Source organism: Ovis aries, chromosome 2 (assembly GCF_016772045.2).
Source record: "Ovis aries strain OAR_USU_Benz2616 breed Rambouillet chromosome 2, ARS-UI_Ramb_v3.0, whole genome shotgun sequence".
NCBI lineage: Eukaryota > Metazoa > Chordata > Mammalia > Artiodactyla > Bovidae > Ovis > Ovis aries.
Genome location: NC_056055.1, coordinates 222,237,623 through 222,264,141, shown reverse-complemented (window position 1 = coordinate 222,264,141; position 26,519 = coordinate 222,237,623). Strand labels below are relative to the sequence as shown.

Sequence of the window (26,519 nt, the reverse complement as noted above, 5' to 3'; positions counted from 1 at the left end):
AGGTCAGAGAGCATCCCAATAGTTGAAAGGAGGGCCAAGGTCCATACGGATGACCCATATGACCCATAGAGACCATCCATTTGACACTGCCAGTCCCAACTAGTCCTCAGAGAAACTGGGCAATTTGGAGGAAGGCACTGAAAAGCACAGGGTACCCTGAGGCACAGCATCGTGTGTGGCAGCCTGGCTCACTAAAGTCAAAAGGCAATACTACTCATGGTATTTTTAATATGTAGCTCAAAGAATGTTGACTTACAAGATACATGTAGTTGGGGTTTGTTGAAATATATTTATTTGGTTTGCCATTACTTCCATGTGTAATCAAATTATTCCAGTCATCCCAATCCAGAAACAGCTTTCAGGAATATTCCTAATATCTGCTGTGTTAACTTACCCAGCACATGATACAAAGGTGTAGGGCCAGAGGTCATGTCATGATATGACACCAGAAAAATGTGGACAGTGTGCAGTGGCAAGAAGCAAGGTTCAAAATCAGGGGGCTAGAACTTAGTCTATGAAAAAGTTTTTTCAATCATAATAGATCATGTATAAAAGGAATATTGATAGAGAATTTTTCCTAAATTTAATAATCTTAATAATTCACATAAAATTGCTAATAAAAAAAAAGTGTGAGGCCAAAGGAGCTTCTAAACCATTCATACTAAATTTGCTAAAAAAGAGATTGAGTTATCTTTTTATTTTCTATACAGAAAATACTACATACATTATCACAAAACAAGATGACCAGAGTATGCAACTAAAAATGTAAGAAAAAGTGCTATAGAAGTAAGTTAGCAAGTCTACTAATTGACCCATAATGTTGCTGGATTTTGTGACTTCTCTGGGCTTATCTGGTGGCTCACCAGATAAGAACCTGCCTACCACTGCAGGAGACACCAGATATGAGTTTGATACCTGAGTAAGGAAGATCCCCTGGAGAAGGAAACAGCAACCTGCTCCAGCATTCCTGCTAGGAAAATTCCAAGGACAGAGGAGCCCACGGGGTCACAAAGAGTCAGACACGACAAAGTACACATGCGTCACACCGTGACTTTTATGGCAGTCAGCTTTAAAATCTGTAACTCACTGAGACTTCATTTCCCACTCAAAATAAATATTTACCTCCATATCTAAATTGTGTTCACTTTTGAAAGAAGGTCTTAAAAACTGTATAACCTTCCAGACTCACAAAACCTAGATCTATCCCTGTTTATAGGATTACATCTTACAGACTTCAAAATAGCTGACTTGTCAATTGAAATTCGTCTTTGGCTATAAAAAGGGACATGGATTTATGAGTTCCTCTAGGTAAGAGCCATAGTATCTACTCTCCAAAAGGAGTCATTCACACTTAGACTAGAGCAAATACATATATTTTTTATCAGATGAGACTTTCACCAGATGTAAATCTGCATTACAAATATTCCTTAACCTCTTCACTGTGTTTAGAGAGTGATTCCTATCACACTTGTTGAAGTTCCTGTTCCAGAAAATTTATTTAATTCCTAAGCAAGGTTTACATTAATTTCATCTTCATTTTCTGACTAGTTCATACTTTCATGAAATTCTCTTGGGAGGAGTTCCTAAAGTCTTGAGGACTGTTTCAGCCAGCTGTGCTGTGCTGGGGTAAGGGCCAATGTGTGTAAATACGAGAAAGGTTACCAGGTCAGCAGATCCTCGTTGGGTCCTCTGCCTGGGTTGGTCTGCATCCTCTGAGGTGTGGTTCCACACTTCATGGCTGGGGAAAGTGACTTCTACAGCCACATATGCTGTATATGACCCAAAACACACCACGGTGGAATTGGAGCACTTTAGTCCAGAGTGGTCACTGTTAATGCAGCAGATGGGAGACAAGAGCAGGATACCAGTGGGGGATATTAAAAAACTGGAACACTTTAAAGCTAATCTTACATAATAATCTGATTTTAAAGCAATTTCCATGGACTGAGGCAGGAGTAGCACAAAGTACATGTTGGTACAGTCACTATGAAAAGAATGAGTTATGACCAGTAACTTACTCTAGATTCAGCTTTCACAAGTAAACATGCCCTTATTCCCTGAATTTGTGTTGGCCAGGGCAATTAAGGTGAAACGCGCTACCAAAACAAAATCAAAATCTCAGTGGGTACATGCATGCTCAATCATGTCCGACTCTAGCAATCTGTGTGACCTAACAAAATAAAACTTTAATTCTAACCTATACAAAATCCAGTATGAATGCTTGTGTGACTGTCCTCCAGATGGTGATTCAGGAACCCAGGTTGCTATAATCACATGACTCTGCCTTCTTGTTGCCTTGGTAGCACATACCTAGCAGATAGGAGGGTTCAGAAAATGAGGATCATGCAAGACTTTCTGTGTATACCAAGACTAGAGGCAGAGTTTATCACTTCTGCCCACATTGCACTGGCCAGAATCCAATCAGGTAGATTCACCTGGAGGAGAGACAGGGAAATCTCACTTAAATGAACATAAAGAAAGGAAAGGAGAGAGTTCCGTGATGGTCCAGTGGTTAGGACTCCATGCTTCCACTTCAAGAGGCATGAGACTAAGATCCCATATGCCTCATGATGCAGCCAAAAAACAAAAAAAGTTTTTTTAAAAAAATGGAAAGGAAATGAAAGGAAATAGGTTTGATGCCACTGGTAGTGTCAACATAAACCAGCTAAACCTTGAGTTTCAATGTCAGTTCTCCATACAACGAAAAACAAATTTGCATCCAGAGAAAACTTTAAACATTCCATTTGTTGCTGGCAATCATTTATTTGTTTTATGTTTTAAGTTAATATAGAAATGCTAGAATCTGATGTGTGTGATTCTTGTGTTTAAATAAACTGAACGTCTCTTTTCTCTTATATGGTTCTTGACTGATGTTTGCTACAGAAATTGAAGCTGATAATTATTTAAAATTCAGAAATGTTGTCACTTTGGTCGATCTACTATGTCTTCCTGGCCTTCTGGATAGATTATCGATATCGTCTGTCCCCTGTCACGCTTTAATTCAGTCCAATGTCCTTCCCACAAGAGTTTTACAAGGCACTTGCAGTTAATTTGATAAACTAAACTGAGGAATTAAGTTGGTTAATAATGCTTTTAAATATTATCATGTCCCTGTTATGATTTGCATTTTAACAGTAATTTTTCAATGCTTTCATCAAAGCATTTTTTTTTTAATTTTGAGGTCAGCCTCCGAAGATGTTAATGGGAGGTAAATGGGTAAAATTTTCCTCTCATTTGAAGTTAAGACTTCTTGCATGGCTAATCCTATAGCTCTTCTTGGAGATTCAAAATGCACATGAGAATATTACAGGTCCAGGGAAATCCTACAATAAAGACATCATTTTCCTTTGTTTATTCCAGTTTGCTAAGCATTTTCAACTGGAAGAATTTTCCTTAATTGTTTTTTTGGTTTAGGGGTCTTATTGTTTCTTTTTTGTTTTTGTATAACTCATACTCAAATCATGAAATATTTCTAACAGAGGAAATATAAAGCCTAACAGGGCAATAGTTGAGACGGGATTTGCAGGTGGCTTCAAGAGCCAGTCTCAGTGTGTTGGTGGGGCTATCGGCTATCACTGGCTTCAGCTCTTTCTCATCCTTTCATGGCCCAGTCTCACACATATTTCTGGAGCTCCTTACTCTCTGTTTTATCCTTCAAAATCAGCATATCCCCAATGACAGATTTAAAAAAATAAATATGAATTTCAACAATCAGTCCTCTCGTGGGAATTCCAATCTCTCTCCTATTTAAATTAAAGAAAATTCAGTCAGCCTCAGTGTTTTCTTTAGTCTGTCCCGAACCAAAAAATTTAAATCAAATTTCAAATTTTTCTCACTTTGGGCTTTGCACTTAAAGAGAAAAGAAGAACTTTGTCCTCTTAGAGGGAAGGATTTTAGGAAAAAATAAACCAAATAAATCCAATAAGCCCCATGCCAGCAGTCCCCTACTTGTCCACCATTTACCCTTTGGAGAAAAAAAAATAAACTTTCCATTTGACTCTCCCTTGCTGACAGTCTCTTCTAACTGTATCACAAATTGAATTTTAAAATAAATAAATGAATCAAACCAGCTGCTATAGGATGGGAAACCCAAAAATGTGTGAGTAAGACATTGTTGAGAATGAAAACCTCAGTCGGCATCAACCGATCCAAAAACATCCAAGTTTTTCCTTTTTTTTTTTTTTTTTTTGATAGTGGAGTATGGTTTATTAAGCTGTGCTTTAGTACAGGTGCTCTTCAGGCACAAGGCCCTGACATTCTGGCAATTTTTCTTGAACAAGGACACCAGGAAGTTGAGAGCTGAGATGATATTGTACACAACCTCATCATCTGTCATCGTCAGGTGGCCAACAGTCACTGCCAGACACAGCACTTTCTTCATCTGGAACTGGATGGTGGACTTCACTTCATCAACTTTGGCCACCATGTTCTCACTGTGGGTCAGCAAGGAAGGGAACTTGCCAGGCTTGTTCAGGCCTGGGCCTAGGATTCATGGGATCTGCTTGATCAGACTCGGAAGCCAAAAAGGCATCATACTTCTTGGCCAGCTTCTTGACCAGTTCCTTATTCTTGTTGAGTTTCCTGAGCGCCGTGTGGGGGATATCCACAACCTTGACTTCTTCACAGTGCTGCTGGTCCCACAGGACACACATGGAGAATTTGGGGCGGGGAGTGGACTTAAGCCTGATGGTGCCCAAGAAGTGTTTGTCCTTCTGAGAGTCATAGGCCCACAAGCTGACCTGAAGCGCCACCATCTCCAGACACTGCAGGCACTTATACTGGTTCCCAGGCAGGACTTTCCCCACTGCTTCATAGCATGTGTTGCAGGAGACTGCTGCTCATGGGTCCTTAGGCTGTGATAACTGGAAAAGCCAAAAACATCCAAGTTTTTTATGTGGCCTTCATCTTTCCCCTCTGGGGAAAAGAGGAATTTTTTAAGCAACAGTGAGAGTGATGGTCATATAAAAATGAAAACTTAAAATTTCATGTAGATGATTCCCTAAAACCTGACAGTGAATAGAAATGTAGGATAATCTTGATCAGTTCTCTATTTCCATCCACTACTAAAAATCCACGAAAATCAACCATCAGAAGGGCAATCAACCCACCTGGTTGCCTGAGTCATTAAAATGACCAGAAAGGTCACTTGTGTGCTAATGTGTAGCGGTTTCTCATCTGTATTTATTAATGCTTTCCATTGATCAGAACCCCTTCCTCATCTCAACTCCAGAAACTTGGCTTTTGCTATTTTATATATTGAAATTCCATGTAACATTTTGTCTAAAGAAAGAATTGTGATGCTTAGAAATATTTGGAAAACATTATTGTGTGAGAATGCACTTGATAAACTGAGAAATAGTGTGACTTATTTTACAGTATTATAACGAACACACCTCGTGTTCATTCAGTGATGATTTTAATATGTGTAAACATCCATGTATATATCAATTAGATAAAGAGAATTAGCATTTCCTTCATCCAGAAAGTTTCTTCAATCTACTTTCCACTCAACATTCCCCCTTTCATACACACAGAGACACTCTGATAACTGCTGATTGGATTTCTATCACCATTGATCACTTTCACCTATTCTAGAGCTTTATATGAGTGGAATCACCTGGCATATACTCTTTTGTGCCCACATTCTTCCTCACAACATATTATCTATGAGATTCACTCCTCTTGTGAGATGTAACTGAAGTTATTTTTTTCATTGTTGCATAGGTTTCCATTATAAACCGGTCACAGTTTGTCAATTTACATGTTGACAATCTAAGGAGCTATTTCCATTTTGAAGCTACTGTGAATAAACCTGCTATCAATATTTCTGTTCAAGTCCCTTTGTGGTCATCTGTTTTCCTTTCTTTTGGGTAAATACTTTGAGTAGAATAGATGGGTTAGAGTGTAAGGGCATGTCTAACTTTACAATATACTGTCAACCAATTTACCCTTTTATATTCCCACTAGCTAAGTATGAAACTTTCAGTCATTCACTAGCATTTAGTGCTGTCAGTTTTAAATTTTAACAATTTTAATGGGCTTAAAATATCTTGTGGTTTTAATTTGCATTTCTTTGATGTTAAACATCTTTTCATGTACATAATTGCCATTCTAATATATTTTTGAGTATTTGTTCAAGTTTTTGCTCACTTTTTTTAAAAAATGATGATTTGTCTTTTTTTCATTAGTTTTATATATTTCAAATAAGAGTGCTATCTTAGCTATATTGTGAATATTTTCTCCCTGTCTGTGGCTTTTCAGTTTTTTGTGTCTTTGAAGAGCAGAAAGTTTTTAATTTTTATGAAGTCTCATTTAGAAAATCTTTGTCTATACAAGATCTTAAAGATACTTTCTTCTTTCTTCTAGAAATTTTGTAAATTTAGCTTGTAGGGCTGTCATGAAAAGTGTATATTTTCATCTATTAGTTTCTTATTTGATCTTAATTAAATAGGATGTTTGAGGTTGAGAAATACCACTTAGACAATTTGATTTAAGTCTTAGATTCTTGCAATCGGATATCAATATCTAAGTCAACATTTTGCTTGTCCGTCTAGCAAGTTATAGAAGAATTTGAAGTAGGACACTTCTGATGGTGGAAGGAGCCACCAGACACAATAATACCAAAACAAGAGGCATTCACCAAGGTTCTTTCTGGCGGACTCAGACACGCAGTCACTCTAGATCCAGGTCTCCTGACTCCAGGTTAATTAATAGTTACTCAGCCAACAAATTCTCCTTCTGTAGCATGCCTATGTTTACTGCCACTATTAAAACACTCTTGAGGTGTCAAAAAGAGTTGAAAACTGAATTCATCAGTCTTCTCTCTCAGATTAGGGACAAGGGGCATCCAACATGGTTTAAAAATCAAGATTTGTAACTTTTGGTTTCTTAAAGGCTGACTTTTGAGACTGAACAAAGAATGATCAACCCTGGTGTTCTATAACTCCTTTGGGAAGCTCTTCTAAAAAGATAGATTGTTACCATGCCAGTTTGCATCACCATTTGGTTTAATTATTATTCGTAATTGGGAAATAATTAGATAAAACGATGATGTAAACCCCAGTGGAAAATAGACATCTCTTAAGAACTCTAATGTTTTCCGTCACTTAAAAGGAAGGGGATATGACTTAGTGGAGGAAAAAACTAATTAGAAAAGCAGACACATCTTCTCCCTCTCCTCATATTTCAGGCATGCTGGCAAGTGCTCAAAAATGATCAGAGAGTGGCCTATTTCTCAAGGACCCCAGGAGAGCATGATAATTTAAATCGTCATCTCTGAAAAGTGCCTTGAGCACTTGTCTTTGCCTTTTTATGATCTTTGGTCAGGAGAGAGAGTTTGGCTCTCCCAACTGGCATGGCCATGCAAAATATTGGCTGGAGGAAAACTGGGGTCACACCCACACCAAAGTGAATCCAGCCAAGTTAGGATTCCTGCCAAGAGAAACACCTTTGTGCAAAAAGAGGAGTCAGAAATGTTTAAAATCATGCTACCCCCAATCCCATCCCCCAGCAAAATGAAAACAAGACTTTATCTAGGAGCAAAAATTGGCTTTTGACAACACAAGAAGATGAGAGGGAAGCGATTAGGTGTTCAGATGTGAGCCTAGCAACTTCAAAATCCCATGTAAATCTCTCTAAAACCCTTTGTCTGGAGTTAGATAATTTTATTTTAAAATCTGAAGTAACAAAAAACAACAAGGAAAAATTTTAACAAAACAGCTTCATAAAAATGACATTTCAATGAAAGTTTTATTTAAATATTCCTATTTGAAAAGGGCTTCCTTGGTAGCTCAGCTGGTAAAGAATCTCCCTGCAATGCAGGAGACCCCAGTTCGATTCCTGGGTCAGGAAGATCTGTTGTAGAAGGGATAGGCTACCCACTCCTGTACTCTTGGGCTTTCCCGGTGGCTCAGCTAGTGAAGAATCCACCTGCAATGTGGGAGACCTGGGTTCAATCCAACAGATAATTTTATAAAAATGACAAGTCAGTAAAGTTTTATTTAAATATCCCCATTTGAAAAATGTAAATGTTTATTAATAAATCATAATGTGATCATAGGAAAATGAAAGACAAGAAGGCTTGAAACTAAAGAACTAGGACTGCAAATATATCTACATGCTTTTGATGCATTCCCCAAGCTGGTCCTTTCAGCCTTCCATCCCATGACAATTAGACAAAAAAGTTAATCTGGCTCCCCAAGTTTCAGTTCTTGTCCATAAACCAGAAAATCTGTTAATGACCTTAGACCCACATCTCTATAGTAGAAAGCTCTAAGGTAAACTAATTTAGGCACAAATATTAATACCAAAATTTTGAGTTCTAGGATCTTCAAGTACAAACTCATCCTGAAAAGATGCCTTTTCCTTTTCGCTTCCCCCCTCATCCCTTCAATTATGTAAACAGTAGCTCCTAGATTTGTTCCAAGTTTAACAGAAACCCTTGGCTACAGTGTGTACAGTGTGCTCACAATTGCAATTTCCAAATTGTTCAAAAATATTTGCAAAATAAAGAGCCCCTGTTCTTGGAGATATGACATGCAATGACTGTTGTGGATAAGATGAGATTTTTCAGGCAACAGTTTTTCTATAATTCCTGTTGAATTGGGGATTAGACAGATGGTGAGGAAGAGAAAGAGAACTCTCGGCAAAGGCATGCACAAGAGAGTGAGAGAGTAGTATGATGAATACTTGGGAATAGGAATGCAAAGAGAACCTGGGAGTCCAGATATGGGATGTCTGATATGTTACAAGGTGCTTGAAATTTCACTAAATAAAAGCTCCTTGGAAAATCAGAGGACTATCAGGTCACAAGGAGCACCAGTCCTGTCCTACAGAAGTCCCTTAGTAGACCCTCCATTTCATTTGTTCTTTGAAGAAAAGATTAATGGGAGTCTGTTGGGGCAGAAGGCAGCAAAGGTCATGTCAGTATTAGAAGCTTGATGTGAATGGTAAAGAGTCAAATCAAAAACACTGGACCAGATTTTCCAAATTTATTCAGGCTTATAGATCAGATAAGGGGTCATTTTTAACAAGGTAAATAAATATAAATCTTTGCCTCTACTTAAAGAGAATCTAATTGAGCTCTATAGTGGTCACTATTTTGATCAAAGTGACTTTCAAATCCACAGCCCATTTCTCTTCCCATCATTTCTAGTTTGCTAAAAAATTGGCTTTCTGAAAAAAGAAAATGCTCTGATTGGTAGTATTTGCCAATTTCCATTGTGTAAATAACCTTACCAAGACTGATTTCAATCTTCCAAATGGAAAGTCACTGAAAGGAGAGTTGAAAAGAGACGCCCAAAATCTCATTTCAGCTCTCCTTTCTGGGCTTCCCCAGTGTCACAGTGGTAAAGAATCCTCCTGCAGGAGATACAGATGTGGGTTTGATCCGTGGGTCAGAAAGATCCCCTGGAAGAGGAAATGGCAAATCACTCTGGTGCTTTTTCCTGGAAATTCCCGTGGACAATGGACCCTGGTGAGCTATAGTCCTTGGGGTTGCAAAGAGTCAGACACGACTTACCAACTAAGCACCTAGAGCACATACACATTAATAGCACAAAATCTACTCTCGAAAAATCTACTCTAAGAGCCAGATCTAGCACACCATTACAACAGCTCCTAATTTTCCATCTTTGCAATGTATTTGTTTTATGTCCTATCTTCTTAGGTTCAGAATCCAGGAGCATCCCAATCTTACCTGCGTCCCTACGAGATTTCCTGTGGTTCTCTTGCTCCTCCCAGGAAACATCTGGAAACAAGAAGGGCACATTGACCTATTTACTCTCTCATGTCACATCTTTACTGGTCTCATAAAGGATAGGAATAAAAGAATGAATCAATTTAAATCCACCTCCTTCTTCTAAAGTAACAAGTAAAGTCTTGTCTAGCTAAGGATGGGTTAGCATTGTTAATTTCAAGAACATACAACATGCAATGTGAAAAATTCACTCAAGATGTCTTTTTCAACATTTTGGAAATTATTTTATTCATAAAAATTCTGTTTGCAGTTTTGTATGTTTATACTATTCAGTATAGAATACTTGGAAACAAATAGGGCAATATTTGTTTTTTCTTTTTTTCCTCTTCAGTAATTGTTTTTGTAATTAGTGTCATAGATTCTTTCAAAATCAAAAGAAAAAATATTTTTAGAGTGTTGTTGTTTCTTTGTTGAAACACAGTTTAATGTTTATTATCATAATTCTGATTGCTATTGAACCACCTCATATGATGTATTTTTTACTTCATGAGTTATTATTTGGCTTACACTCGTGATTTGTGCATTAATATGATTCAAGGTTATGCAATAACAATCAGAAATTATGATAATAAACACTGAACCACATTTCAACAAAATATGATAAACTCTTGTGAGGTTTTTTTAATCTTTTCATTAACAAAGCATCTTATGCTTCACTGAAACTTTAATTACCAAGAAATTACCCAAGAAAATATATAATTATTTCTAGTAATTGACAGTGACTCTATATGTAACACTTCTTTATGTTAAAATAATTGCAAAAATGTGACCTTTTTTCTGCAGACATGTGGCTTAATTGATTGCATTCTGTTTTTCAAATTTAAAAAATGTAATAAAAATACCATCACTAAAGCACATAAGTGATTCCATTTCAACTGAGGACTGTTTTAATGATCTCAGCAACAATATTTGATAATACTAGTGTTAATGAAATTACCTTGATAAACTTAGGGTAATTATTTCAATTTCTCAATTTACCCAACATACTATTACATTTTCTTTCCCAGAAAGTCTTTACCAGTCATTCCAAAACCCCATGCATATTGTAAAGAAGAACATTCCCTAAGAGGCTAGTCAAAAGATCAAAATCCTTTGCTTATATATGAACATTCGTTTTAAGAAAAAGAAAAGCTCCTCTCAAAAACTAAAGCCACTCTTGGGATAAAATCATTTTGATCCCTTCCAGCTTTAAATTCTCAATGCTTTATGATTCTATAAAATCTCTTCCTAACTTAGACACATTCTTTAAACCAAAAACCAACAGTTCAAACGCGCCTACCTCTCTGCTTCCTGTTTTGGTTGGTTTTTGTTTTGTTTTGTTTTGTTTTGTTTTTTGCTTTTTGCTTTTTTTAACCTGACAATTTGGTCTAGTAAGAACTTTAACTCAAAAGCCAGATATCATACAACTCCTTCCATAAGACTCTGCTTTATTTATCTGCACTGCCTCTTTCCTTCTCCTAGTCAGAATAAAACACCTAACAGAGAAGCTTTTGTCATCACATGCTTGTGTACATAGTCACTCAGTTGTGTCCGACTCTTTGTAACTCCATGGACTGTAGCCCACCAGGCTCCTCTGTCCATAAGACTTCCCGACAAGAATACTGGAGTGGGTTGCCATTTCCTCCTCCAGGGGATCCTCCTGACCCAGGGATCCAACTGGCATCTCTTGCGTCTCCTGCACTGGCAGGATTCTTGACCACTGAGAAACCTGGGAATCCCTTTGTCATCATACTGTTCGTTTTGAGACTGACAAACATGGAGAATTTTTCTTTAACCAACAATATACAACCATAACCCACACAGTAGCATAGTATCAGTGTGGTTTAATTTGAACCAAAATCACTACAGATTTCTACATAGGAGAGAAGGACTGAACTTAAAAAAAAATTACAACAACAACAAAATAAAACTTGGGACTTGCAGGACGTAGACATCCTCTTACATGTTTCTATTTTATTTGTAAAATCACCTTCAGGGTGATTCTCCTACTGAAATTTTAGAACACACACAAGTCTAAAACCACGGTAATAAAAGACTAACATTTCTACTATGTGATCTCTAGGGGGATTCGCGTGGGAGGCTATTTTGGGAACTATGGATGTCTAAAGGTTTGGTGAAGCCACTTGAAGGGAAAGTGGGAAGGAGCAGAGGAAAGGTGAGCAATGGGTGCTTCATTCCTCATCTGTTATCCAACCAGGGCTTCTCTGAGTTTATCTGTTGGACACATTGGGTTTTCTGACTGGTTGTAATCTGAAGAAAGTTCTCATTCTCTCTCACTTTATGGATTAGAAGGTGGCAATTCTGTGATAACAACTGGTTTACCTTGAGTCAGACACCTGCCCAATGGCAGTGCCAAGTCTAGAAAATCCCAGTCTCGCACAAATGACTCTCAGTCCAGTGTTCCTTTTGCTAGAAGACGTCTCTATACTGAGATAGAAAAGTGCTCCAGGGTTTTGGTTGACCCAGCAGTCTCACTACTGGGCATATACCCTGAGAAAACCGTAATTGAAAGAGATGCATGTACCTCGATGTTGGTTGCAGCACTTTTTACAACAGATATGGAAGCAACTAGTCCATCAACAGAAGAGTGGATACAGAAATTGTGGCACATATATACAATGGAATATTACTCAGTTGTTTAAAAAAATAATGCATTTGAGTCAGTCCTAATGAGGTGGATGAACCTAGAGCCTATTATACGCAGTGAAATAAGTCAGAAAGAGAAAGACAAATATTGTATATTAACACATGAGTACAGAATTTAAAGAGATGGTACTGATTAACCTATTTCAGTAGGTGGGGGAAGGAGAAGGCGGAATGAATTGAGAGAAGAGCATGGAAACATACACATCACCATATGTAAAATAGACAGCAAGTGGGAATTTTCTGCGTGACACAGGGAGCTGGGCAGGGGGGTTCTGGAGGGCGGGAACATATGTACACCTGTGGCTGATGCATGTTGATGTATGGCATAGGCCAACACAATATTGTAAAGCAATTATCTTCCAATGAAAAAAGAAAGGAAAAAAATTTATGGACTGCTCTTTACAGCTATCACTGTTTTTCCTCAGGGAGATAAACTCCACCAGGGAGAGATCTAAAGCACCAAGCATCACTGAACAAAAATATTGGCTCTGAATCAGGATTCAGCTTAATGTAATATGCTGGAGCATGTAATATAATCCTCTCTCTTCATCCAGGCTTCAGACAATTAGCCAGCCATGCCCGGTGGAGGCTGTTACTCCATATATGTGATCTCTAGATACAGAGTAGGGGTTGCTGCTCATTATGTAGACACTTGCTAGTCATTGGTTGAAAGCCTGAGCACCACCTCTTCAACACAGTGTGTTTATAAAGACAACAGCAATACCTAGTGCCTTCAGTTTACATTCTGGTTCAATCCTCTCCTATGTATGCTGGGTGGTTCCTTCTTTCCTATCCCATTTGCTGCAGAATTCAACCCTGCCCCTTCTGATGGAGGATTTTTTCAAAGGAATCGGAAGGCTGAAAGCATAATGCTTTCTGAATAACTTTTCCTGTGTTTGTTTTCCACTTGTCTCGATAAATTTTAAATTTGATGGCAAGAAAGGGCTTTTCACTTTTCTCTGAGCTAGAGAAGGTCTCATCACTCAGCAAATCCTGTGAGCTTCTACATTCTTGCACTGTGTCCTCCTTCTGACCTTCCACTTTCTCGCTGCCTGGAAAGAAAGCTTTTCATGAAGACTGACAAAGCCCTACAAGCTGAGTTGGACAATGAGACAAGCAATGAACAGAGCAGATTATTGTCAGAGGGAATGGCAACTTCCTCACCAAAAATCATTTAACATGAAACCTTGGAGTCTACTGCAAGCTAACAAACCTGCTGCTTATTACCTCCAGCATATACATAATTTCTTAAGAATATACAATTTCTTAGGAGCACAGAACAAGGGCTGCACTTGCAGAACTCAAAGACTTTATTTCTCTTTGCATTAGGCATAACCTCCCCCACCCAATATCTGGCATGGTAGGGTCCTCAGTGCTTTCAATCCAACCTCAGGAAGAGCCCATTAGCTGGAGCAAATCACTGCACCCCTTCTGCTATTTCTGATTAGAATTCCACATTAGAGACACTTAAAAGAGCCAAAAAAAAAAAAAAAAAGAGAGAGAGAGAGAGAGAAATAAAAAAAAAAAACAAAAGAAAAGGAAGGTAGGGACCAAAGGCAAAGAGGAGAAAACCATCCTGTCCTGAGCACCCAATGGCTGGCAAGCTTCTCCAGTGATTGAGTGTAGGGTACTATCTGATGACAACTCACTCAGTGACCGAGGAAAGAGGCTTAACCAGCTGAGCTGATCGCCAAAGTCCTCATATTTAAAACAGGACCAAAAACTGCACTTCCTTGTATGGAATTGTTGGGACATATAAGCGAGATAAGGAATGTCAAGTGATTGACCCAGTGCTGACTCAAGTTTCATATTCACTATATGTCAAGGAATAGCACTGTGTCCTTTAATCTTCTTAACAATCCTGAGAAGAGAGCATTGTTATCATTTCACAGATGGGCAAAATGAAGCACAGACTGAAAGGAAGCTTGTACAAGACCACATAAGCTTTGCTACTTCTGACACACTATCTCCGTTATAGGTAGCAGCTTCTCCAGTGAATCTGACTCCTATGATTTTTTGAATAAATGAGCAAAAAAGTGATTCAGTTACATCTAAATCTACCCTCGGCCATGGGACCTAACTCTACCCTTGGCAGGAAGGAACAGCTCAGCCCAGGCATCAAAGAGAAATAGAAGACTAAGTCTTTCCCTAAACCACCAACAGTGGGCTTTCCCACCCAAGGGTTTGGTGGGGCAAAACCCCTCCAGTGTCTGTTAGATTCCAACTCCCTTCCCATAAAGGAAGCCACCAGCCTATAATTGTGTCTTCTTTAAGTTTTCACCTCATGTGAACAGAGTCAAGGCTTGGGCCTACATACTTCAAATACCATTCAAGTTATTGTTCCAGATATTATGGTTCAGTTATTTCAGTTGAGGAAGACTAGGCTGCAAAATATAAGTTCATTGTAAACAAAGAAAATCCATCAAAAATGGAATATCTCAAGAGAAATCCTTTCCAGGTTTTCATTACTGATTGCAAACGATAAAAATATTTCAGTTTGCTGATGGCTCGGTATCCCCACACACATTTACAGTGAGGTAACTGCTTTGTTCAGGTGAAGGTTTATATCACCTCTAAAGCAAGTCCATCGGAACATTGCTTGTTAGCTATCTGTGTGGATCTCTGCAGCCCTGCAGTGTCACCCGGCTTAGTGTCCAGACCTGATATAGTGCCACAGAGAAGAAATGTTATTAAAATGTCACTCTTGGATGTTTGAGCTCTTGACTGTTGAATGGACATTTACCAGGAAACTGCTTCCATTTTTAAATTCTTGAGTTAAAAGGCCTGGGACTTGGCTTCTTTCTAGTCTTACATACTCTCTATGGGGCTTGAAATCATAGCCAAACATCTCTGTGTCTCTTTTTCAGTCCAGTTCAGTCGCTCAGTCATGTCCGACTCTTTGGGACCCCATGAATCGCAGCACGCCAGGCCTCCCTGTCCATCACCAACTCCCAGAGTTCACTCAGATTCACGTTCATTGAGTCAGTGATGCCATCCAGTCACCTCATCCTCTGTCATCCTCTTCTCCTCCTGCCCCCAATCCCTCCCAGCTTCAGAGTCTTTTCCAATGAGTCAACTCTTCACATGAGGTGGCCAAAGTACTGGCCTTTCAGCTTTAGCATCATTCCTTCCAAAGAAATCCCAGGGCTGATCTCCTTCAGAATGGACTGGTTGGATCTCCTTGCAGTCCAAGGGACTCTCAAGAGTCTTCTCCAACACCACAGTTCAAAAGTATCAATTCTTCGGCGCTCAGCTTTCTTCACAGTCCAATTCTCACATCCATACATGACTACTGGAAAAACCATAGCCTTGACTAGATGGATCTTTGTTGGCAAAGTAATGTCTCTGCTTTTGAATATGCTGTCTAGGTTGGTCATAACTTTTCTTCCAAGGAGTAAGCATCTTTTAATTTCATGGCTGCAGTCACCATCTGCAGTGATTTTGGAGCCCAGAAAAATAAAGTCTGACACTGTTTCCACTGTTTCCCCATCTATTTGCCATGAAGTGATGGGACCAGATGCCATGATCTTAGGTTTCTGAATGTTGAGCTTTAAGCCAACTTTTTCACTCTCCACTTTCACTTTCATAGGAGGCTTTTTAGTTCCTTTTCATTTTCTGCCATAAGGGTGGTGTCATCTGCATATCTGAGGTTATTGATATTTCTCCCAGCAATCTTGATTCCAACTCACCCCATCCTTATCCAATTCGTGTCCCTCTATCACTCTCTCTGGAGAAGGTGATGGCACCCCACTCCAGTACTCTTGCCTGGAAAATCCTGTGGACAGAGAAGCCTGGTAGGCTGCGGTCCATGGGGTCGCGAAGAGTCGGACACGACTGAGCGACTTCTCTTTCACTTTTCACTTTCATGCATTGGAGAAGGAAATGGCAACCCACTCCAGTGTTCTTGCCAGGAGAATATCAGGGACGGTGGAGCCTGGTGGGCTGCCGTCTATAGGGTCACACAGAGTCGGACACGACTAAAGTGACTCAGCAGCATCACACTCTCTCATGACATTTCACTCTTTTTTTTTTCTTTGTAACATATTGCAACACATGATTAGTCGTTTACATGCATATCTCACTATTGTCACATATTGGATGGGTAAACCCAAAACATACAAAGAATTAAAAATTGTGCTAGAAACAACCATATAAATACTACTTAAATTCAATTGTTAATATTTTTACCAATTTTTGGAAAGATCTGTCTCTCGCTCTCTTTCTTTTTCATTTCTCTCTCTAATTCTATTGCTAAATCATTTGAAAGTGAGTGGTTGATCTCACAATACTTTATTGCCTAAATATTTCAGCACACATATCCTAAAAATAAGGTATATGTCCTGTATAATCTTAATACCATTAGCCAGCCTGAGAAAATGAGTGATAATTCCCTACTCTTCTTCAATATCTAGACCACCTTCAAGTTTCCCCAACTGGCATTTCAAGTTCTTTTATTTTTATTAATTAGTATCTAATCAAGATTCTCAAAACACTTCCCAGTACATACAAACACACACAGAGACAGTTAAAATTTTCTGCATTGAGGTTTTGAAGAATCAATTCAATTGTTTTCTAGGAGGTTCTATATTCTGGATTTGTGTCCTTATTTCCTTATGGTATCATTTAACTTGTTCCTCTAGTTCCCAAATATCTGGAAACTAGAAATTAGGCTTAAAAGTTTGATTAGATTAAGGTTAAACGTGTTCTCTGACTGCGTTCTATCAGAAGGCACACATTACCTTCACAATTTGGAGTGCCACTATTAACCACATAATCAGGACTGACCACCTGATCTGTTATATATTGGTGCATTTTCCCCTTTGTATTAGCAGGGACTCATTCAAGCAAATTTTTGCACATTTATTTATAATTGAAATCCAATTTAAATTCCTTCCCCTGGGACTGAACATTATTCAGAAAGCTGGTTTATTTGTAGAACTTTATTCTTTTCCTTTTGGAAAGAGAATGACTGCATTGGGGAAGGAGGTGTCTTCAATTACCTTTGCAGAAAATGTTGCTTAGCTTAAAATCAACTCTTCATGAATTAAAAAAAAAAAAAGCACCCCCTCCATATATTTTAAAAGACAGCATTTTGTGCAGATCTTTGACTGTACCATTTTTCATTCAGCATTAATTACATGTATCAACTTTTCATCCTTCCTGTAAACCGATATTATTTATTAAACTCACAAGAAAAGACACGATTAATCTTTATGATTCATTGTTTTTCCTGCAAAGAACTAAAGCATATATAGAGTTGATTCTTTTTTCCCTACTGGGCTGTATAATTGGGTTAAATCAGAGCTGCTCAAATCAGTGTACCGCTGGGGTATGTGGCATTGTGCTGGGGGTACTCAATAAGCAAGGAGCCTCTTTCTGAAGCATCTTTTTCCTTAATGATGGGTAATTTAAAACATGTTTACATACCAAAATAAACTCATATTATTACAGAATAAAATGCCAAAATTCTCATAAATTTAAAGATAGAACATAGAACACTTTAAGTGAGCCACTTTGTCAATAAAATACAAAATCCACATAAATTTAAAGATAGAACATAAGACCATTTGAAGTAAAGCACCAGTCAGTATCCTCTATCATTCCTACCACTTCCTATTGGCCCCCCAAAGCCATGAATTACCACAATCCTCTACTCTTTGAAATTCTAGCTTAAATAAAGCATCTGGCTAAAGAATCCACCTGCAATGCAGGAGATCTCAGTTCTATTCCTGGGTTGGGAAGATCCCCTGGAGAAGGGAGAGGCTACCCACTCCAGTATTCTTGGGCTTCCCTGGTGGCTCAGAGAGTAAAGAATCAGCCTGCAATGCAGGAGACCTTGGTTCGATCCCTGGGTTGAGAAGAGTCCCTGGAGGAGGGCAAGTCAACCCACTCCAGTATTCTTGTCTGAGGAGGGCTACAGTCCATGGAGTCACAAAGAGTCAGGCACAGCTGAATGACAGCACAAACTGCCAGCAAAAGCTTAAATGAACAAAAACAAACTTCTGGAAAATTTACCTAAGATTTCCAATAGCCAACCCTGCCTTACGTCAGATAAACTAAGCATGGGAGCTGAAGATTGGTTTAGGCAACCCCATCTATGTTTAATGATACAAATCAGTAAAATCACTTACCTTCCTGTGCTCCCACATCCAGACAAGGCTCCTCTCATGTTCAATTCTGTATCATCCTTTCTTCTACACCCCATCTTTTCCTTGACAAACATTTACAGAGAACTTACTGTGAGTCAGGCACCTTTCTGAGCACTTGATTACTGACGATGCTATTCACATCCACCTTATAACATAGGTATTAATGTCATCACCATGTTACAGGTGAGGACATTAAGGCATAAATGAGGTGACTTGCCTAACATAGCTAGTGACCGCTGCTGCTGCTGCTGCTGCTAAGTCGCTTCAGTCGTGTCTGACTCTGTGTGACACCATAGATGGCAAGAATCTGTCCACGGGACTCCCCAGGCAAGAATACTGGAGTGGGTTACCACTAGAGATGGGGTTTTACATCAGGTAGCCTGGCATTTTAACAATAGCATCCATCTCAAAGCTTTGCCCTTAAGACCTCAAATAATATGTTTGATCATTTCGTTGATAGAGCAAGAAAATCTGGAGTTCTCTTTGACCCCTCCTTCGGCCTTATATGGGCTTCGCCCATGGCACAGCAGTAAAGAATCTGCCTGCAATGCAGGACCTCAGCATCCCTAGGTTGGGAAGACACCCTGGAGAAGGAAATGGCAACCCACTCCGGTATACTTGCCTGAAGAATTCCATGAACAGAGAAGCCTGGTGGGCTACAGTCCATGGGGTCACAAAGAGTCAGACACAGCTGAAGTGACTTAGCATGCATGCATCAGCCTTCCATTCAAGCAATGACCACGTTCACTAATGCCTTGCATATATATATATATATATTTTTTTTTTTTTTTTACCTTCTTTACATTCCCATGGCTCCTGCTCCAGGTCAGGTCTTTATCTAGACATTGCCAGAGCTGCTTCTTGGGTGTTTTTTGTCTTCATTTCCTTCCCTCCTTCAATCCATCCTTCATATGCTTGCCAGAATTCTCTTCCAAAGCACAATTCTGATCAAGCCAATCTCTTCCACACAAACTTTCTTCAGCTCCTCTTTGCTTACAACGTAAAAGCCACGCTTTGCGAATAGTGTTCAAGACTCGAACCAACCTCTTCAGGTTTGTCCAGCTACACTACACACCTTACACTACACAGACTAGATCAATGATTCTTAAACATTTTTATTTCAGGATCCCTTTGTTGTTGTGTAGTCACTAAATGGTGCCAGACCCTTTTGTGACCCCATAGGCTGTAGCCTGCCAAGCTCCTCTGTCCATGGGATTTCTCGGGCAAGAATACTGGAGTGGGGTGCCATTTCCTTCTCCAGGGATCTTTTGGGCCCAGGGATTGAATCCTGCTTTGTATGTGAATTCTTTGCCACTGAGCCACCAAGGAAGTCCCTGGGGACCCCTTCTAGCATGTAAAAACTATTAAACACTCCCAACTGTCCTTTCCCTAAACAAAGTATTGTTTTCGATTCTATTGATAGTGCTATTTCAAGAAACAGCCAGCACACTCTTCCCAGACTTAGTGGTTCTTATATCACTGAGTGAATTCTTAAATTAAAAATTAAACAAAAATTTTAAACATGATAGCATTAAATTTTAAATAAAAATAAATTCACTATATGCTAATATAAATACCATATTATTTTTAAAAACATATTTTCTGAAATAAAAATATATTAAGTGAAAAGAGTGATATTCTACAGTTTTACAGATTTCTAATAGCTGGTTGAATAGAGAACGAGTAAATTCTCATATTTGCATTCACATCCAGTCTTTTGAAATATCACACAAAATATAGCTTCCAGAAAACTCCACTGTATGTTCACAAGAGAATGAAAGTGAAAAAGGCAAATATCACTTTAATATTATCATGAAAAGATCATGGGAACCCCGAGTTCCAGGACCACACTTTGAGAACCACTATTGTAAGTAAATTTCACCTCGCTTTTAAATTAGTTCACCCTACAGTTATGATAGTTCTTCTTTTTAGATGCTCTTTCTCCCTTAATTTCTTCTTACTAAAACCCAACCCAACCCATCAATGCTCAAAGTGCCACTTGTTAATGACCTTCCTCTATCTCTACTAAGAATTCTTTCCTCTTTCGTGTTTCTGTAGTACTTTGCATTTAAAATTCTCAATCACTCAATCATAGAGTACCTACTATGTTCTAAATGTGGGCAGTATCTACCCTTTCTCTACTATCTTTTCCCTTCCTTCCCTCTACATCAAAGCTTACCTTCAGCCACATCCTCCTCCAGCTGACAGCCAAAGTAATACCACAGTGGTTGAAATTTAGGCACATAAATATAGTAAGGATATTTTTTTTCAGACTCAGAGGACCTTTCCATAGCTCTCAAATTACACCACATAAACCATCTGATTTTGCCATTACTTCCGATCTCTCCTATACTTAAACCACACTAAAATAGGTCTGATTCTCTTTAGTAAGCAGAAAATTGAGAGCAATTCATCTGATAAATGTTTATAAGCACAAATTGAACCACTCTATCCCTTGCTCAATACACCATGAATATTCAATTTGACAAATAAGTATTACCTCAATTGTTGAAGAATTTGAATCCCAGATGAGCAGGATGACCTTCCAGTCCCATGTTTCTATAATGCTGTTTCAGATGAGCATTAAGTATTTGAGTAAAGAGACCTGAATGATGTAACTTTAGGCTTGACACTGGACATTTCTGAAACTCAGTTTCTTCCACTATTCTAGAAGCCCCTTGAAATCAGAAACCATGTCTTTTTGATATCTGCCCACCACAGGGTGCCATATATAGTAAGATAAACATCCATGGAATAAGCAGGGCAGCTAAATTCATGCTTCTTCATTGGAGTTGGAACACCAGAATATTTGAAACTCCATCTCTGACTGGCAAAATCACTTTTATTTCTGCCTTTAACAGACACATAACTAAAGGCAAGGGCTAATGGGATGTCAAAGCAGTCACGGCCCCTTAATTGATTTGAAGGTGCTTGCATAACTATTCAAGGCAAAATGATGTTCTCACTGATGGGAGATATGGAATGTACAATTTGCATTTCATCAGAAAAAAAAAATTCCTTGGTTTCCTCTACAAAGCACTAATGTTTTCAATACTGCTGACTGTGGTATTTTGAGAAATAGCCAGTATGCCCTCTGCACAGTTAGACAGTAAGAGGAAATATTGCCTCCCCAGGTGTCAAATTTCCTTTCTGTAATGGAAGGATGTGTGGGACAGCATTTCAAACATAGTCACAGAGGGAGAAGGAGGCTGACAAGTAAGATGGATGAATGAGAGGGAAAACATGTGTTGAGATGGAAACTGTCAAGGGTAGATCCTGTTTGTGCATCAGAAGTGTCCTAATTAAAAATGCCCATCATAAAAGCCTTTTGGGAGGAAAGAGGAAAAAAAGGAAGCCCTCTTCTGTGCAACACAAGAGATTTCAGAGAAGAGGCAAGCCTCTGGAGCTCAAGTGAACTGCAATATTCACATCAGTGGCTGTATTCTGTCATCTAGAATATTAACTTTTCCTATAACTCAACTCAAAAAATCTGCATCTTCTTACAGAATGCCTCTGTTTTGAAAGAATATCACAAATTCACCTGAAATATAGAAGTTGGAGACAATGGGGTGTCACTATGCAATTTGGGGCTCAGCTCTGTCAAATTCTCATCAATAATGATTTCCTTCTTTCCCATAACTGGCGTCCTATGCTTTCTAATGTTTGCAGTGACATTAGTCAATTCCTTAGATGCACTAAGCCAAATTAAATAAAGGACTGCAGGGAAATTTATCTACAGAACATGAATCTTTAATGAGCCTTCATCCCTATAAGTCTTATAGTAGAAAGGGATTTGCAGGAATAGCGTCTAGTCACCCATGAAGGCTGGGTGGACTTGAACAGATAAATGAGCTTTCCTGATCCTCTTTTGCTTCCTGTACGGGACTGGATCAGATGATAATTGAGGTCTTTTCCACTCTGACCTTCAGACTCTATCATCATTCTCAAATGTTTGCCCTTTTCCCTAGGAGGTAGTTAGAGGCCATTGTTAATACATAGTGGTTTTGTGATGAGGGAGGAGTCATGGTACTTAAGAGTATGACTCTCCTATCAGATTTTCTACATTCAGTCTCACCTCTACCAATTACTAGCTGTGTGACTTTGGTCAAGTCACCTAAGCTCTCTGTGCCCCAGTTTCTTCATCTATTACATAGGGATATTAATAGTGCCTGTATTTCACAATGGCTAAGATTAAATGAAATAATCAACATGAAACATTTGCTATAGTACCTCCTACTGAATGAACATGTAAGAAATACTTGCTGATACAATGTGTTTTCTGCATCTAGTGATTTGAGAGGATACTTTCTCTTCATAAGCTACCACACACGTGGTTAGAGATAGACCTGCCAAAATTGAGCAATTTCTGGAGACAAGGAAAAGAGAAACTTCTATAAAATAAATAAATGTTACTTGCTAATGTCAAATTTTATTTTCTAACGTTAAAAGAGAGCAAGAATACACAAGTCTGCATTCATAGTCTTAAAAATAACTTCTAATTTTTTATCAATTTATTGAAAATAGACTTAATTAACAGAGTATTTGATGAAAAGAAGAATGAGAACAAAAGGATAAACAAGGGATAGAGCAAGGGAATACCAGTTTCTCTTACCTATATTATTGCCTGGCTTCAATTTCACTTCTATGTCTATTTATGGTTCATATTTAATTTGTGTGTATATAATTACCTTCTTCAGCATGGTCCAGAAGGGATGCAAATATAGAATCAATTTAGGAAAGCTAAATGTAGCCTATATGTGATTTGGTCACATCCAAAAATTTGCTTTATTAAACAAATTTCAGTCCTGGATCCCAGGAAGACTGTTTCCATTGGCAGCAGTCAGTCTTGGAGTTTTCTCCATGTTCCAAGACATTCCTGGCGCTAAATGCAAATGAGTCCCTTACAGAATCTCTGAGGGTTTGACTCCACCAGCAGCCCTGTTGTAACCCTAGGAACATTGGGTCAAAGCCTAAGTCTCAAGAAAGACCTTAAAATTGACCAGAATGCTATATCCAACACCAATGTCTTCAGAATTGGGGAGTATCAAACCAAACCCACAGATTTCAGTCAAATTCAAGCCAGAATATAGTCAACAGTCCAGTAAGTTATATGGCCCCTTGACTCCCAACTCCCCATTGAAAGTAACTTGATCAAATACAATTAACAGGCATGGGGTTCAGCAGAAAAAGACCACATAAAGATCATAATCTCGCTAAATAAAAAACACTCCTACATGTGTATTTTTTCTGTTAGTGAAATTAACTCATAAGTCTTATTGAACTATAGCATTCATTTATGTATTTTACTGATGCATAAACATTGTAACACACAACCTAGAATTGTACACAAACCATATAAAAGCAAGAGAGGAAGAAAAGAAGGGAGAGATGGAAGAAGTAAGGATAGAGGTACTTCTGAAATTAGTTCAAAAGAAAAGAAAGCAATCCAAGATTGCTAAGTATTGCAAAACCTAGCTAGAATCCTGGGGAGATTGTATGAGCCTTTGTATGTCTGATTCATTCAGATGTCATTGCTTGACTTTTCTGTTGCCTTATTGACTAAATTACATCAAGCACACAACCAATCAATTGTTTGAAAATAAGCTGATGACCCCTTTCAGGGACAGAGATGATATACCCTGGAAAACAAGTTGCAGTTATGTTGCATGATACAAAATATTCTACAAAATGGTCATTTGGTGACACTTGTTGATTGACTTAATAGTGAAAAAATTATGCTGATAAATAGTGCAAATACCACTTGTAAAATCAAAAGCTATATGTGAAATCTGCCACCTACATGAACTTCAGCATTCTTGAGAAGGCTTATTTTTATGAAAAAAAAAGAAAAAAAGAATAATTTCTTACAAAAATTTACAGCTTTTCTTTAAGCTGATAGTATAAAGGATAAGAATTGCTAAATATAACAAAATATAACAACTTTCAAAGGAATTGAATTATTGTAAATTCTATTACATACAAGGGTAATGGCAAGAAGAGACACACTTCCCCTTGTGTTACCTATTGAAGAGTAAATGAGAACCTGAACTACTAAATTGGTCATTTTTAATTAATAGGCAGAATATAAACCTCTTTTCATTACTATAAAATGAAACGGAAATTTTCTATACTGTAGGGTACAGAAAAAAGAAATCACTGACCATTTTCATTAAATATATTTTTAAGACTTTCCTGAAATTTAACAGATGCTCATGGAAAGCAGCGTGCTTAGTCATTCAGTCATGTTCGACTCTTTGCAATCCCATGAACTGCAGCTTAGCAGTCAATCTGTCACTGAGATTCTCCAAGCAAGAATACTGGGCTCGCCATGCTCTCCTCCAGGGGATCTTCTCAACCCAGGGATCAAACCCGGGTTTCCTGCATTGCAGGCAGATTCTTTACCACCTGAGCCACCATGGAAAGCAGAGATGTTTGTAAAGGAATAAACTCTAAATGGAGGAAATAGCAGAGCCAAGCATTTCAGGTGTTTTCTCCCCCCTTTCATAGATTCACATGGTACTAAGCAGATACCAAAATACAGTGACTACTAAAAGCAAAATAAAAGCTCAAAAAGTTTTCAAGCAAATTCCTCCAAACTTTCAAAGAATCCTGCTAAATAGAGTAAGAACATAGAGAACAACCGATGAGAAAAGAGGAAAATGAAGCAAAAAGAAATGGAAAGTAAAATGGGGGTTATTAAGCTGGAATTTAGACAAAAAATAACAAATTTGGAAGACAGAGATCCAACATATATAAATTGGGTTTGTTTGAAGAGATTAGAAAATCTGAAACTGAAATAACTCTTTTCAGTGGTCTAAGAGAATGCTCCAGAAATAAAACAGGACCAAAATCTATAGATTAAAAGACTACATGATGTTCAAAAAAGGATGATACTGTATTAACAAAGCAGACAAGTCCTGATTAAGTTACCAGACTCCCTCAGGCATTATGTCAAGAACATCAACATCAAATCAACTGTGAGCATGAAAAACTATCAGGTTAATCTCTGGTTGCCTATAGCCACACTCAATGCTAGAAGGCAGTGGTAAACTGTCTAGAAGTTTCTGAGAGAAAGAAAGTGTGAGTCAGTAATGTTATACTTGGCCAAGATACTGTGAAACTGGAAAGGTCAAGATATACATCTGCCTATAGTCCAAAACTGAGGTAATATAGCACCCATAGACATAGCCAGGGGAAAACAATGACTTGAAGATGAGTCCCAGCCAGTTAAATCTTATTCTAATCATTGAATAAGCTTAATTACAGAATTAAGGTGAAACAACTTGAAGCAGAGAATATGAGTATTAAAAACTATGGCAATGTAGAAATAGCATGCCTAAAGATACTGAGAGATTAAAAATAGGAAGAATCATGAAAATACTGTAAATATTCTGATCTCCTCTTCTTTCAGAGTTAGAGGGTCTGAAGATGCAATTTAAAGCACATAAATACAGGCCTAAATATAATATGCAAAAGTACAAAATAATCTCTAGAGAAAGTAAGAATACTCATATAAATAATAAAAATTAGGTGGTGGAAGAGAAGGAAGATGGGAAGAAGTATTAATATTAATTTTGCATCAACTATAGATAATAAATAACATTTAAAGATGATAAGGGGCTTCCCAGGTGGTACAGTGGTAAAGAATCTGCCTGCCAATGCAGGAGATACTAGAGACGCTTGTTCAATCCCTGAGCCAGCAAGATCCCCTGGAGTAGGAACTGGCAACCTGCTCCAGTATTCTTTTGGGCTTCCTTGGTAGCTCAGTGGTAAATAATCCACCTGCAATGCAGCAGACATGGAGTCTATCCCTGTGTCCGGATGATACCCTGGAGCAGGACATGACAACCCACCCAAGTAGAACCCCATGGACAGAGAATCCCATGAACAGAGGAGCCTGGCGGGTTGCAGTCTGTAGGGTCTCAGAGTTCAACTCAGCTGAAATGACTAAGCACGTAAAGATGATA

The 26,519-nt window shown here is 38.4% G+C and overlaps 1 pseudogene; it reads right to left on the bottom strand.

Moving 5' to 3' along the window:
- Window positions 1-4,129: 4,129 nt before the first annotated feature.
- Window positions 4,130-20,843, bottom strand: LOC101115609 (large ribosomal subunit protein uL1-like; annotated as a pseudogene).
- Between the last annotated feature and the right edge of the window lie 5,676 nt (window positions 20,844-26,519).